Here is a 16,256-nt window from a genome sequence, read left to right on the forward strand (position 1 = left end):
CGGGTAGGATTGAAGAAAAGGTGAGTACATGCTGCCAGGGTGGGGGAGGTTAAGTAAACATGTAGCTTTCGCTGCTTAGCGTCAGATGTTCCACCAAGAGGATATTCCCCCTGCTTCTCAAGAGGAAAAAAATGGTACTGGCAGAGGATGTAAGGGTAGTAGTAAAAGACTTTCATTTGCAGGAAAAGTGCTTTTATTCTTAGCTGACAACAGGGAACTATGGAAAGACACACTATGTGGCAGTAATGGCAAAATCACAATTTAAAAAAGGTATTCACTAACTATAGTATGACATTTGGATCCAGAATTGGTCCAGCTACTTTATGAGGTCAACAAGGATTTTAGTCCACCTTTCGGACCATGTTTCATGTTACAACCATATTTGGGGTGTGACATGAAACATGTTCACATTTCACAGCCCCCCCCCCCCCTTACTGAATCCAAGAGTCCATCTCCCTACAGGCTCCTGTAATTCCTTTAATTTGACATGGCTATGCGGCATCATTCATTTATAAGTCCATTTACAGGCAGGGGCGTGCCTAGAGCATTTGGCACCCGGGCCGGATCCTATATCTGTCACCCCAAATTAAAAATGTAAAAACACCCCACTGTTCCCCCTGCATACTTCTGCACCCTCCCCCCCAATACTTTTGTCACTACCATGCCAAAACTGCAGCTCTGGATCCCTTTATACTACACAGAGCCCCCCTCCCACAGATCTGGACCCCTGCACATTACACAGCCCGCCACCACCACTCTGGACCCCTGCACATTACACAGAACCCCCCCCCCCCCACACACAAATCTGGACCCCGGCATATTACACATTGCCCCCCCAGCTCTGGACCCCTGCATATTACACATTGCCCCCCAGCTCTGAACCCTTGCACATTACAAAGCCCCCCATCGCAGCTCTGGACCCCTGCACATTACACAACCCCCCCCACAGATCTGGACCCCTGCATATTACACATTGCCCCCCAGCTCTGGACCCCTGCATATTACACATTGCCCCCCCAGCTCTGAACCCTTGCACATTACAAAGCCCCCCATCGCAGCTCTGGACCCCTGCACATTACACAACCCCCCCCCAGCTCTGGACCCCTGCATATTACACATTGCCCCCCCAGCTCTGAACCCTTGCACATTACAAAGCCCCCCACCGGAGCTCTGGACCCCTGCACATTACACAACCCCCCCCCACAGATCTGGACCCCTGCATATTACACATTGCCCCCCAGCTCTGGACCCCTGCATATTTCACATTGCCCCCCCCCCCCAGCTCTGGACCCTTGCACACATGGGCTTCCACAGAACTTTTTTCAGGGGGGCATCATTTTAGGGTCACCCATGCACCGCCCCTTTTTGACAATGTCATGATCACATTAACATAGTCAGAGACTGTAACATAGTACAGTCCCTAGGATAAGTAATGGATAATGGCCAACAGTCCTTCTTACCAGACCTAGCAAAACTACAGCAGTGATCCTTCTGGCTGGATGATCGCTCATGCTGGGTTCCCCTGGGGCGACTCTGGTCAGTAGTGTAGCATGTCTGTACCCTGGTAGTGGCTCATATTTTCTCTCTCTAGTGGCACTGGACAGCGTTCACTCTCTGGTGGCACTGGGCAGTGTGTTTTTTGGGCAGGAAGCTGGGCGGGGAACCTGGTGAGAGTTGCCGTCTCTTGTTCCTGACAGGAGAAGGGGGGGGGGGGCAAGTGGTGGAAACATTTGATAGCCCGCAGCAAGCCTTTCTCCTGTCACAGCGATGCTGAGTTCTCTGCTGGACTGAGCAGGAAAAAGAGCCCGAAGTCACACTACACTGATGAGGGTCTTGACAGCACCTTGATGGTGTTACCCCACTGGTGGGTGGCACCCGGGTGTGAGCTGTCCGCACCCCGATAGCGATGCAACTGTGCTGAATTTAAGATCTGATCCCTGAATCCGGGGGGGGGGGCACTTGAGCCCCCTTGCCCCTACCTGCGGACACCCATGCTTGCACATTACACATTTCCCCCCCAAGCTCTGGACCCCTGCATATTATACATCCCCCCCCTCAGTTCTGGACCCTGCATATTATACATCCCCCCCTCAGTTCTGGACCCTGCATATTATACATCACCTTCCCAATGCATGCCACCCAGGCCAGACTCCCCCCCCCCCCCCCCATTGTTACGTCACTGTACAGGTTCTGTGAATGGAAAGACTGCTGCAGATGGACTTGTAGATCTCAATGGAGCATAAAGCCCCATACACACTATCAGATTTTCTACTGATTTTTGTCTCCAGATTTACCAAAACCATATAATATGAGGTCAAACCTTAGGAGTTTCAATTCGTAAAGGTGAACTTACTATATCCTTTAACTAGTAATATTATGATCATTCTGGGGAATTGGTTTCTTCACTTGCACTTATGCATCTTTTTTCACTTGGATTGTAGGGTGTGGTTCTTCAGGCCTACCCCAATGTCTAAGGAGAGGATATGTGGCCCTTAGGTTTCTTCCTCCCCTGCCTTGGGTGGGGGCTCTTTTTGTGGTAGCCCCTCACCTAGTACTCCTTGGTTGGCTTCAGCTGACCATGAGACGTGGGGTCCTCTGGGCCTTTTGTCTAGGTGGACATATGTGTGCCTTGTCCCCATCAGGAGTCTTGCACCCAGGGAAGGGTGCTTCCTGTTTAGGAGGGAACCATATGCCTCACCCTAAGTGCACTTTTTTGTGTGTGTTTTATATACACTTTTTTCATACTTTGGTGTTTAATGCTTGCACACCGCACCACAGGCTTTAAAAAAATGAGCGTCAAGATTGACTTTTGGTCATGGTTGTTTGGGGGGGCTCTCTCTTACCTTCATCTCCACTGTTCTGAGTGCTTGGTCTGTAGGGACAGTTATCTTTTATTAAACCTTGCTATGTCACAAAGGCTTTAGAATATCGAAGAAAGTAAAAAATGGACTGTGATGTCCTCAGTTTACCATAGATACAGAACATTATGCGGCCCATACGTTTCCAGCCTAAATCCTCAGCAGGCATAGTAGAGCCTGGAGAGACCCCGGCTGAGAGAGCAATGATTATTACATAAGCTTAGTGCGGCTCAGCATAGACAGGAACGTGGCATTCCCTTCACCCACCTGCCTCCACCACGCTCTTTGTACTCTTGGAAAAATTGCTTTTATTTTTTTTGAAGCAGCTCAAACAATATGTCCCATTGAGCGCTCACTGCTTCGCATTTAGCTCAGAGCTACAAAGGAAACTGCTACAGGCAGCATGTACTTCTAAAAACAGTAACAAATCCAGCTGAGCCTGAATATAGATGTTACACAGCTCAGGTATTTCTCTAATGAACCATTTAGTAAGTTTGATTGACTATTGTGCTTCTGTGCGAGACTGCAACTGTATGTCCAGGCAGTGGGGGGAAACATACATAAAGGATAATAACACCCCCGTCCTGTCTTTCCCTATTTGGTATAAAAATACAAAAAACAGCTCAAATATATCTATTTTCTGAAGAAATCTCAGATCCATGATACCTCTAATGCCAATCATGTGACCAACTGATGAGGCATTGGTCACGTGATCTCGGCTGATGGGGGTTTATTAGAATGATGTTGAGCGAGAGCTGACCAGTCAACAGCTCTGCCAATAAGTCCATCCTTCATGTTGGCTGAAGTCAAGAATTTCAACATTTGGCCTTGGATTTTTCTTCAGAAAAGGTAAGTATTGAAAAAAGAATTTGAGGTGTAGATATTTTTACTCAACTGCAAATGGAGCTATTTCCATACCATGTGTAGCAGGCACTGGTGGATTCACCCCATTCTACTGCCTGAGACTACTAATGTTTAGCCGGCAGAAGAAACCATTCAGAGACTGCCCCTTCCACTTAATTTGCCTAGGTTCCACCTTATGTGACCTTTATATTATTAAGCTTAGACACACTTAGTGCACTACTTTATGTCATCGGCTAACCCACTTTACCGAGTTCACTATGTGTTTTTTTTTCTTTTCTTCTTGTATGTTGATTCTACAAGTTTATCTAAATCTAATATATAAGGTTTACTTTTATTAGTGGTCTGCTTTCTGCTCTTTTGGAGACAGTGTTGATACCAAATTTGAATGTGCAGTGGATGATCCCTTGGTAAAATTTAGAGATTGTGAGTTCAGCCTGGTGTGTCAGAGTGGTCGAAGTGGTAAAAAAAAGTCAAGGCCAGCAACAGAGTACCCTAACGGCCGCTTCAGGGGGTGGCGCTACACATACCCGTGGGGTCACATTGGAAGCTGGAAGTCATTGTAGTAGACAACACTACTCCAGTGATATCCTCTAGCTTCTGGCTCCTGTACTGAGTGGCTGCCCTGTTGTGTTGTGAATACGGGTACCATGAATGCAACGTGTTCTCTAATTGGATGAGGTGGAGAGGAGGGGCAGTGATGGCACGATCTACACTTTGTTCAATTTGAGAATGTTTTGCACTCACTGAGAAAATGCAGACCTTTTTCTAAATGGTGTCCGTGCCGAGTAGGAGACCGTCTGTGTTCAGAATGCAGCAGGGCAGACGCACCCAGAAGCTCACTGTATTAGCAATGTCTACTTCAGGGATTTACAGCTTCTATGGGGATCCCACTGGTAGGGAAAATACCACTTACATCAGTCAAAGCCGGAGAAATGTAACTATGGGGGTTATTTACAAATCCAAATCCACTGCAAGTGCACTTGGAAGTGCAGTCGTTCTAAATCTAAGGGGTAGATCTGAAATGAGGGGAAGCTCTGCTGATTTTATCATCCAATCATGTGCACGCTAAAATGCTGTTCCAGCTGCACTGGTCCAGGATTATATTTTATATTTATTTTTCCTGGTCACCTCATCCTACCTTTTCTGATTCACATAGTTTAGCACTTAGGGAACAGTGTGTGTTTTTTCTTGCATGTTATCATACGTTTGTAAATTCTTACATTTGTAAATTTGTGCATTCATACATTCGTACATTCGCACATTTGTGAATTCGTAAATTAAAAAATTTGGAAATTTGGAAATTTGAAAATCCGAAAATTTGAAAATCTGAAATAGTAACTAACTATTAAATTATAGGTATTGTAATTTCCTTTCAAATTTGGCTGTTAGTGAACGTAATGAATACGAATTCATCCAAAGTTACGAATTATCCGAAATAACAAATGCCACATTCGTTTTGGATACGGCATTCATTATTCCGGATAATTCGTAACTTCGGATAAATTTGTATTTGTTATGTTCACTAACAGCCAAATTTGAAAGGAAATTCCAATACCTATAATTTAATAGTTAGTAATAGTTAAGTTATTATTAGTTAATTATTTCAGATTTCCGAATTTACTAATTTCCTAATCTACGAATTTATGATTGTACGAATTTAGGAATGTGCAAATGTACGAATTTAGGAATGTACAAATTTACACATTTTGGAACATTCAAATTTAGGAATATTTGGAAAATGTATTAAACGGTTTTTCGTTAATTCGGATATTTCCGGATTAACAAATTTGTTGAAATTTATTAAAAAACTAATTCGGAACAAAACGAATTGCACTTGTCTACTCAGTACAACTTTTTTTTTTTACTGAGCTAAAATACAACCCATTAATTGTAATGTGCCTATGCACACAGGCGAATAAACAAATGCCCTGTGTATTCTTCAGTAAAAGACAGAAAATAGAAAATATGCATTTTTGGTCAGTATGTGTGCATTCACGCACATTTGAGTGCAAATTCGCACAGATTTGTCCATTGACTTTGTCAATGCGAGAACAAGCTACTGCGCATGCGCGCACATGTGTGAAATTTTGCATGAGTGGAAAAAAAGGCTGAAAAAATAGATGCTCAAACAGGAATATGACGTGCAAGATGCCGCGTACACATGATTGTACATTCCGACAACAAAATCCATGGGATTTTTGGCTCAAACTTGTCTTGCATGCACATGGTCACACAATGTTGTCGGAAATTCCGAACGTCAAGAATGCCGTAACATATGACGAGCCAAGAAAATTGAAGTTCAATAGCCAGTGCGGCTCTTCTGCTTGATTCCGAGCATGCGTAGAACTTTGTAAAACTTCGGAATTGTGTATACACGATTGGAATTTCCGACAACGGATTTTGTTCCCGGAAAATTTGAGACCCAGATCTCAAATTTTGTGCGACGGAAATTCCGATGGAAACTGTCTGATGGAGCCTACACATGATCAGAATTTCCGGCAACAAGCTCCAATCACACATTTGCCGTCGGAAAGTCCGACCGTGTGTTTGTGGCATTAGAGAGTTTTTTTGGAGGTAACATTGACTCTTGTGACTATTCCCATTCATGCATCCAGTCCAGTTTTGGTTTTGGATAGAGTGGAGTGGGATTAGAACACCTGTCCGGTTTTTATTACTGCCTGTGCCTCCATTTGTGACATTCACCTTCTCTATTTGTCCTATTTACTGTTATCACTCAATTTTAGGTCACCACAACAGGAATACAGGGGAAATCTTTCATTTGGGACACAAGTTCTGGTGACAGCCAGGGATTCCCGCACTTTGAAGGGATTTCCTCTCACTTCCTGTTTTGGTTATGGGACAAAAAATGAAGCGAAATCTCCCCAATGGGGCACAGATGTCAAAAAAGGGGTTAACTATTACTCTATCCAAATTATTCAAAAAAATTGCCTTTAGTTTTGCTTTCAATTTGGGGTTTTTCGTTACTTTTAGTAATGATTGAATAACCATCAGGCTCCATGCACACTGAAGCTCATAAACGGGCATTTTTGGGAGTTTGGGCGTTTTTTTTTAACAGCCCATGAACTCCTTTCTATGTTATCCTATGTGTCTGTGCACACATGGATGCTTTTGGATGTTAATCAGCAGTGGAGTTTATGGGCTGTTTTCTGAACGCCATAAAATCGTTTTCAGGAGTAGCTCATAAATGCTGATAAATGCTCAAAAACTTGGCTCACCAGCAATTTTTACCGTTTTTGATCCATTGTAAGAAAAAAAAAAAAAAACTTGCTAAAAAACAATAACGCAGAAAAACGCTAAAAAACACTAATAAACGCTATTGCAAAAATGTTAAAAAACCTTGAAAGACTCAATGCAAAGCTAGTGGTGTTTTTATAACGTTATTTTAACATCCAGTATGCATGGAGCCTGAAGAAGAAAAAACAGGTAAGAAGATGCGATCATAAATATCAATACAAAGCAGAAGTGAGAACACGTAATCCGCATTCCGTCTCTCGGTACAGTGGAAGCGCCCCCAACTCTTGTTATAAACGTAACACTCTTGGCAAATTTAAATAGCTCCTGACCCACGAGTCAAGGAAAGTGTGTCGTTTATTTTAATTAAACAAATCATCAATATTCTGCAGCCTCTGGCAAAAGTCACGGCACCTTGACTTATAATGAATTCCCTCCCGCTCCGGGCAGTCTCTTGTAATGTTCAACATATCTAATATATTCTGGAGGAGAACTCCAGCACTGGGAATTGTTTGGCCCAGTTTTAACCCTTTACTTTTCAGTGACTTTCAGGTTTTATTTGCTTTCCTAGGATATGAATTCTACATTGCATCAACAAGGTTTCAGGTGCACCTGGTGCTATGTGCCCTTTATAGGTTCAGTGTGTCAAGTCTCTCAACATTCATAAAACGCTAAATAAAGTGCAACTTAAAGTTTTCTTTTCACAGTTATGCCCCATACTAACGAGCGGATTTTCCGTTGGAAAAAACTTGGATGCTTTTTCTGATGGAATTCCGCTCAAGCTTGTCTTGCATACACATGGTCACACAAAAGTTCTCTAAACTTTCAACTGTCAAGAGCATGGGTCTTCAAACTACAGCCCTCCAGTTGTTCAGGAACTACAATTCCCATCATGCCTAGCCATGTCTGCGAATATCAGAGTTTTACAATGCCTCATGGGATGTGTAGTTTTGCAACAGCTGAAGGGCCATAGTTTGAGGATCCCTGGTCAAGAGTGCGGTGATGTACAACACTATGATGAGCAAAGAAAATGAAGTCCAATGCTTCCAAGCATGCATCGAATTGTTTCCGAGCATGCGTAGGAATTTTGCGTTTCGGAATTTGTACAGACGATTGGAATTTCCAATAGAAAAATAGAGAACCCGCTCTCAATCTTTTCCTAGATGGACTTCTGCCAGCAAAAGTCCAGTGGAGCATACACACGATCGGAATTTCTGACCAAAAGCTCACATCCGACGTTTGCTGGCAGAATTTCTGATCTTGTGTATGGGGCTTTAGTCTTGCTTTTTACAGTTATTTTTAACAGTAAACTCTGATATAGTGAAATATAAGTTGAGTTTACTGTTAAAAATAACTATGAAAAGACTGGTGGGTGTATAAAGATGTCCGCTTGCTGACTTATAACTCTAGGCTTACCGTGGACGAGTTCGGGTGTACCAAGATGGCTGCGACACAACGTCACTTCAGTTGTATATTCAGATGGGTAACGGCTTCCTGACAGAACACATGCCTGCTCACTCAGTCACACGCCAGACTGCCCGCCAGCATGCTCACTCACCAGCCTGCCCGTCTGCTCATCCGCCAGCCTGCTCAGTCACCCGCCGACGGGGGCAGGAGGGGCAATTTCACCATTGCCCCCCCCGGATCCGCCCCTGTGCTCTGAACAGACAATTTTTCTTGGTGTTATTTCCAGATTGATGTGTGAAGAGATATTTCCTTGTGCCAAGCACAGTTCATACATAATTTTATATTTATATATATACTGTAAATATATATAGATATATATATATATATATATATATATCTATATATATATATATATATATATATATATATATATCATAAATGTAATTTTTATATTGCTCACACAATGTTGTCGGAAATTCCGAATATATATATATATATCTCATAAATGTAATTTTTATATTGCCACTCTATAAATCTCAACAGCGTGGAACCTTTCACAGTTTACAGATTAGGTAAACAACGGAGAGCAAGCATTAAAGAAAAAACCTTGGCCCTCTTTCATGCAGGAAAAAAAAAAAACACTGAAACTCAGAGCTTTATCTTTAATCATCTATTTCTCCAACACGGAAGAAAAAAATATGTAAAGAACAACTTTCAGTTTTATTTGAATCTTTGCAAAGAGCCAAGATTAAGATTTACCGGTATGTGTTTGCTTTAATCAGACGCACAAGGAAATCTAAATTTCTGTGCAAGAACTGAAGTGACATCTGCATGGGTCTCAGAATCTCTCTCCTTATATAGGAGCAGCCTGGTGTCATAATTCCCATCCACACAAATCAACTTCAAGGCTGCAGAAGGCCAGCTCCTGTCACGTCGGCTCTGAGACTCAGAGTCCGACGTGACTTACTGACGTCACTCGTTGCTAGACGCCAGGCAGCCCAGGTGCTAGCAACTAGTGCAGGGAAGAGGCCAAACCAACCATGCGCAACTCCACCCACCTCCTCCTGGCGTCCAGCAGTAGACCGGCAGTGCAGCGTAATTACACTAGACGAGTCTCTCTCTCTCTGTGCCGCTGATTGGCTGATGTGAGACAGAGAAAGAGACTCGGGCAGAGCAAGTGACATGATGTCAGTGTGATATTTGGGGGGGGGGGGCAATTGCCCTGTTGCTCCCCCCCCCCGGATCCGCCCCTGGCACCATGACATCACACGGCATGCTCAGGCACTCCCTCTGCCAGACTTGCCGCCCCGCCAGTGCCTCCTGAACACACTGTAACAGGGATTTGGATGCACAGTTCTGAGCAAAGCGTCACAGCCATAGTTTTTACTAGAAACCTTTTCCCATCACTGGCATTTACTGGCAGGAGAAAGTGCAGTTTTTTACTGGCTGCCAGTAAAAATACTGATGGTTGGCAACACTGATGTATACTGTGAAAAAGTACAGATACACATTTTATTTTTATTAATGTTTTGATATATTTGTGAAAAGATTTCCATCTGAAATCAATTTTGGTTGCCTTTAAAATCCCATTATGAGTATTTTTTTTTAAATTTCCATAAAATGTAGGGATGGTAGCAGTACAAATCACAGAATGGTACAAGTTCCAAGCAAACATGGTATTTCCCAAACTTCATAATTTCCTATGTCCAGTGGCAGCTCAGAGTTCCCGCGAGACTTAAGTGTTTGTAAAGTCTCTCCTGATCGGCTAACTGAATTTGATTGACAGCAGCAGGAGCAAATAGTGCAGCTGCTGAGTCATTCACGGACGTTACTGGACAGAGAGGTGGCTGCTGCACACAGAAGGTTTTTTTATCCTAATTCATAGAATGCATTAAGATAAAAAAATCTTCTGACTTTACATTATGAAATGGAAAATATCAGGATATCGTCCAGGTAGACAATGACAAAGATATCTAGGAAGTCTCTGAAGATATCGTTGATGAAGTGTTGGAAGGTGGTAGGCGTGCTGCATAGGCCAAATGGCATGACCAGATACTCATAGTGACTGAAGTGGGTACGAAAAGCGGTCTTCCACTCATCGCCTTCTCTGATTCAGATTAAGTTATAGGCTCCTCCTAAATCAAGTTTGGTAAACACACTTGCAGATTTGAGCCTTTGAAAAAGTTCAGGAACCAGGGGCAGGGGGTAGCGTTTTTTTACTGCGAATTTAATTTTTGTCACGGTAGTCCACACATGGCCTTAGTGACTGGTCTTTTTTCTTCACAAAGAATATACCTGCACCGGCTGGTGAAGTTGAGGGGCGAATTAACCCTTTCTGTAGGTTCTCTTCAATATAGTCCTTCAGAACCTCTAACTCACCTCTAACTCACTCTCAGACAGGGGAAATATGCGTCCGAAGGGAATTTCTGCCCCCGGAAGAAGTTCAATAGGACAGTCATATGGTCTGTGTGGAGTAAGGGTATCTGAACACATCCACGTATTCATCGTAGTATTCAGGAAATACCTGATACAGTTTGGCATGTGATTCCAGGCAAAGTAAAGAAGCAGGAGGCTGAGGCAGTGCTGGACAGCATTGTTTCTGTCAGTAAGTTGATAGGAACTCTATTTTTCCAGACTCCCAGTCAATATGTGGGTTGTGAGCCTGTAACCAAGGGAGGCCCAGATGATAGGGAAAAGTGCTGATGAAATTGCATCCAAGCGTAGTTCTTGGTGGTTGGTAGCAGTGATAGTTAGAAGCTGAGAGGTTTCTTTGGTTACGAGTAGGGATGAGCCGAACACCCCCCGGTTCGGTTCGTACCAGAACTTTCGAACGGACCCCAAATTCGTACGAACTTTAGAACCCCATTGAAGTCTATGGGACTCGAACGTTCGAAATTAAAAGTGCTAATTTTAACGGCTAATATGCAAGATGCTGTCCTAAAAAGGGTTTGGGGACCTGGCTCCTGCCCCAGGGGACATGGGTCAATGCCTAAAATGTTTTTAAAAACGGCCGTTTTGGCGGGAGCGCTGATTTTAATGACGATTAAAGTGAAAAAAAAGAGTTAAATATTCCTTTAAATATCATGCCTGGGGATGTCTGTAGTATGCCTGTGAAGTGCCACGTGTTTCCCGTGTTTAGAACAGTCCCTGCACAAAATGACATTTAACGTAAATAACGTCATTTAAAACTGCTTGCGGTTTTAATGTTATATCTGGTTCCTGCAATATGGTTGAAAATCATTGAGAAAAATGGCATGGGTAGCCCTCCCTGCCCATTACCAGCCCCTTTGGGTCTTGTATGCATATTAAGGGCAACCCCGTACCCATATTAAAAAAAGGAAATACGTGTGGCCCCCCAGGCCCTATATACTCAGAACAGCAGTATACAGGTGGTGCAAACAAGACAGGGACTGTGTAGGTATGTTGTGTTAAGTTGAATCTGTTTGTCATTTTCAACTGGTACATTTTTAAAGTGTAGCTCCAGTCAAAAAAACTATTTTTAAGCTTTTTGGAAAACATGGGGAAGGGTTATCACCCCTGTATAATTTGTTTTGCCGTCTGTCTTTTTTCATCTCACTTGCTGTTGTCTCCTTCCGTTTGCAAGTAGGAGATGTTTGTAAGTTGGATGTTTGAAAGTAGGGGCCTGCCCTATATGCTCTGCAGAAATGGCGGAACAAGGTGTTGGTTTTGCCGCAACATTGTAAGCCCTCTAAGTGACTCTTGGTGGGCGCTGGAGCGCCCTGCTGTGAACGATTATATCAAGAATTGTAATAACATGCCATTGTTGATCAGTGGTAGAAAAATTGACCTTTGGTGGTTGTGGTGCTGGTGCCACAACACTATAAGTCCTCACAGTTACTCTGGGTGGGCACAGGAACGGGCCCTCCTGTGAAATATTATATCAAGAATTGTAATTACATGTCCCTGTTAACCAGTTGCCGACCGCCGCACGCCGATGTACGTCGGTACAATGGCACGGGCAGGCATAAGGACATACATGTACGTCCCTTGCCTCCCGCGGGTCGGGGGCCCGATCGGGCCCCCGCCCGGTGCCTGCGGCGGTCGGTATTCGTACGGGAGCGATCCCGGACGAGGGGACGGCCATTCATTCATGGCCACCCCCTCGCGATCGCTCCCGACGAATAGAAATCCCCGGTGACATCACTTCCTCTCCTGTAATGTAAACACAGGAGAGGAAGTGATGTATTCTCTCCTCCGTGTCGGTATTTTTCGTTCCGACACGGAGGAGAGCGGATCAGTAAGTTGCACCAACACTCTACACACACAGTAGAACATGCCAGGCACACTCACACCCCCCCTTTACCCCCCGATCACCCCCCCCAATTACCCCTGCCCCCCAGTCACAGTGACACCAATGTCATTTTTTTTTTTTTTTTTTTTTTTTTTGCATTGGTGTCATTTGTGACTGTAATAACTGTTAGGGCAGTTAGAGTTAGCCCCCTTTAGTTCTAATGTACCCCCCTAACCCCCCCAATAAAGGTTTAACCCCGTGATCACCCCCCGTCGCCAGTGTCACTAAGGCTGGGTTCACATTGCAGCGGTTTATGAGAACGAATGTGATTCGCACCGCACTGCAGTGCAAATCACATCCGATCTCTGTGCGATTCGAGTTCAGCCATTCGCCGCACCCGCCGCACCCGCCACACCCGCCGCACCCGCCGCAAATTCGCACGGGACCCTTTTTTGGCCCGCAGCAGAATCGGATCGCATGGGTGTTCACACCATGCGATCCGAGTTTGCAGATCGCACTGCGATATGCGAACTGATCTGGGGGTGTCAGTAACATTTCACTGACACTCCCAGCAGTTCGCATAGGGCAGTGTGAACTGCCGCCGGGAGGCATGCGATGCGGGAACCCGCCGCGCATTCGTGGCGTTCCCGCATCGCTCCAGTGTGAACCCAGCCTAATAAGCGATCGTTTTTCTGATCGCTGTATTAGTGTCACAGGTGACGCTAGTTAGGCAGGTAGGTATTTAGGTTCGCTGCAGCTTTTTATAGCGCCAGGGACCCCCATATACTACCGCATAAAGCCCCCTAATTGCCCCCTAGTTAACCCTTTCACCAGTGATCACCATATAACTGTTACAGGTGACGCTGGTTGGTTAGTTATTTTTTTATAGTTTCAGGGCACCCGCCATTTATTACCTAGTCTGACTAGTGTACCCCTAAATTTAGGGGTGTCTACTTTCCAAAATGGGGTCATTTGGGGGGGGTTTGTGCCATCTTGGCATTTTATGGCCTTCAAAACTGTAACGCCCTTAGAAAGCCTGAAGGCGGTGCTTGGTTTTCGGGGCCCCGTACGCGGCTAGGCTCCCAAAAAGTCCCACATATGTGGTATCCCCATACTCAGGAGAAGCAGCAGAATTTATTTTGGGGTGTCATTTCACATATGCCCATGGCATGCATGAGCAATATATCATTTAGTGACAACTTTGTTAAAAAAAAAAAAAAAAAAAAAAAGTTTGTAATTTTCCCGCAACTTGTGGCAAAATATAAAATATTCCATGAACTCAACATGCCTCTCAGCAAATAGCTTGGGGTGTCTACTTTCTAAAATGGGGTCATTTGTGGGGGTTTTGTGCCATCTTGGCATTTTATGGCCTTCAAAACTGTAATAGGTAGTGAGAAGTGAACTCAAAAATTTACGCCCTTAGAAAGCCTGAAGGCGGTGCTTGGTTTTCGGGGCCCCGTACGCGGCTAGGCTCCCAAAAAGTCCCACATATGTGGTATCCCCATACTCAGGAGAAGCAGCAGAATTTATTTTGGGGTGTCATTTCACATACGCCCATAGCATGTGTGAGCAATATATCATTTAGTGACAACTTTGTGTAAAAAAAAAAAAAAATTTTTTTTTTTGTCATTATTCAATCGCTTGAGGCAAAAAAATAAAATATTCAATGGGCTCAACATGCCTCTTATCAATTTCCTTAGGGGGTCTACTTTCCAAAATGGGGTCATTTGGGGGGGTTTTGTACTGCCCTGCCATTTTAGCACCTCAAGAAATGAGATAGGCAGTCGTAAACTAAAAGCTGCGTAAATTCCAGAAAACGTACCTTAGTTTGTAGATGTGACAACTTTTGCGCAAACCAATAAATATACAATTATTGACTTTTTTTTTACCAAAGACATGTGGCTGAATACATTTTGGCCTAAATGTATGACTAAAATTGAGTTTATTGGATTTTTCTAATAACAAAAAGTAGAAAATATCATTTTTTTTCAAAATTTGCGGTCTTTTTACGTTTATATCGCAAAAAATAAAAATCGCAGAGGCAATCAAATACCATCAAAAGAAAGCTCTATTTGTGGGAAGAAAAGGACGCAAATTTTGTTTGGGTACAACATTGCATGACCGCGCAATTACCAGTTAAAGCAGCGCAGTGCCAAAGTGTAAAAAGACCTCTGGTCATTTACCAGCGAAATGGTCCGGTCTGAAAGTGGTTAAACAGGGGCAGAAAAATTGGGCCTTAGGCACTGGTGCTGGTGCCACCACACTGCAACCTCTCCCATATACTCTAGTTTTAGTGCAGGAATTAGCCCTGCTGCAAAGCATTGCATCAAAAATTGTAATTAAACGCCCCTGTTAAACAGGGGCAGAAAAATTGGGCCTTAGGCACTGGTGCTGATGCCACGACACTGCAACCTCTCCCATATACTCTACTTTTAGTGCAGGAATTAGCCCTGCTGCAAAGCATTGCATCAAAAATTTGTAATTAAACGCCCCTGTTAAACAGGGGCAGAAAAATTGGGCCTTAGGCACTGGTGCTGGTGCCACGACACTGCAACATCTCCCATATACTCTAGTTGTAGTGTGGGAATTAGCCCTGCTGCAAAGCATTGCATCAAAAATTGTAATTAAACGCCCCTGTTAAACAGAGGCAGAAAAATTGGGCTGATGGCATCACCCAGTACCAGAAATGTTCTTCCAACATATCAGTGGAGGAGGAAGAGGATAGACAATCAACATAACAGGACAGTCACTCAGCATCAGCATAGGCAGTCTTGAAGGGATGTGATATTTCAAAAAAATTATTCGGTTACATCAGCTTCAGGTGCTTGGTAGCTGTGGGTGATCCAAGACTGATTCATCTTGATGAAGGTCAGTAGATCCACTGATTCGGTGGACAGGCACACCCTGTGATCGGTAACAAAGCCACCAGCAGCACTGAAGGTGCGTTCCGAAAGAATGCTGGATGCAGGACAGGCCAGTAGCTCAATTGCATACTGTGCAAGCTCTGGCCAGTGATCCATCCTCAAGGCCCAGTAAGCCAGAGGATTTTCGGTTGGGAAAGGTGTCCAAGTCTGACCTTGCCCCTAGGTATTCCTGCACCATGTAAATCAGGTTGGTGCCATTGTCGCAAACCACAATTCCTGGCTTAAGCTGGCATGGCATCAACCACCTCTCGGCCTGCCCCTGCAGAGCTGACAAAACATCCACCCCAGTGTGGCTCCTGTCCCCCAAACAAACCAGCGCAAGTACGGCATGGCATCGTTTTGCCTGCGTACTTGCGTAACCCCCTGGAATGCCTATGGAGCACCGCTGGTTCTGAGGACAGAGCACTGGAAGAGGCCATGGAGGAAGAAGAAGAGGAGGGGGTGGAGGAGAGAGGTGTGTCACAACCAATAGTAGCATTTTGGAGGCGTGGTGGCGGAACAACCTCCAACACTTCTGCACCTTGTCCTGCATCCTTCCCAGCTGCCAGAAGAGTGACCCAATGGGCCGTGAAAGACAGGTAATGTCCCTGTACATGCCTGCTGGAACATGAGTCAGCGGTAATATACACCTTACCGCTGACTGCCCTGTCCAGCGAGGCAAGGACATTGCCTTTCACATGCCAGTAGAGAGCCAGAATC

This window comes from Lithobates pipiens, unplaced genomic scaffold, assembly GCF_037356315.1.
Source record: "Lithobates pipiens isolate NorthernLeopardFrog02 unplaced genomic scaffold, aLitPip1_a1.2 Scaffold_13, whole genome shotgun sequence".
NCBI lineage: Eukaryota > Metazoa > Chordata > Amphibia > Anura > Ranidae > Lithobates > Lithobates pipiens.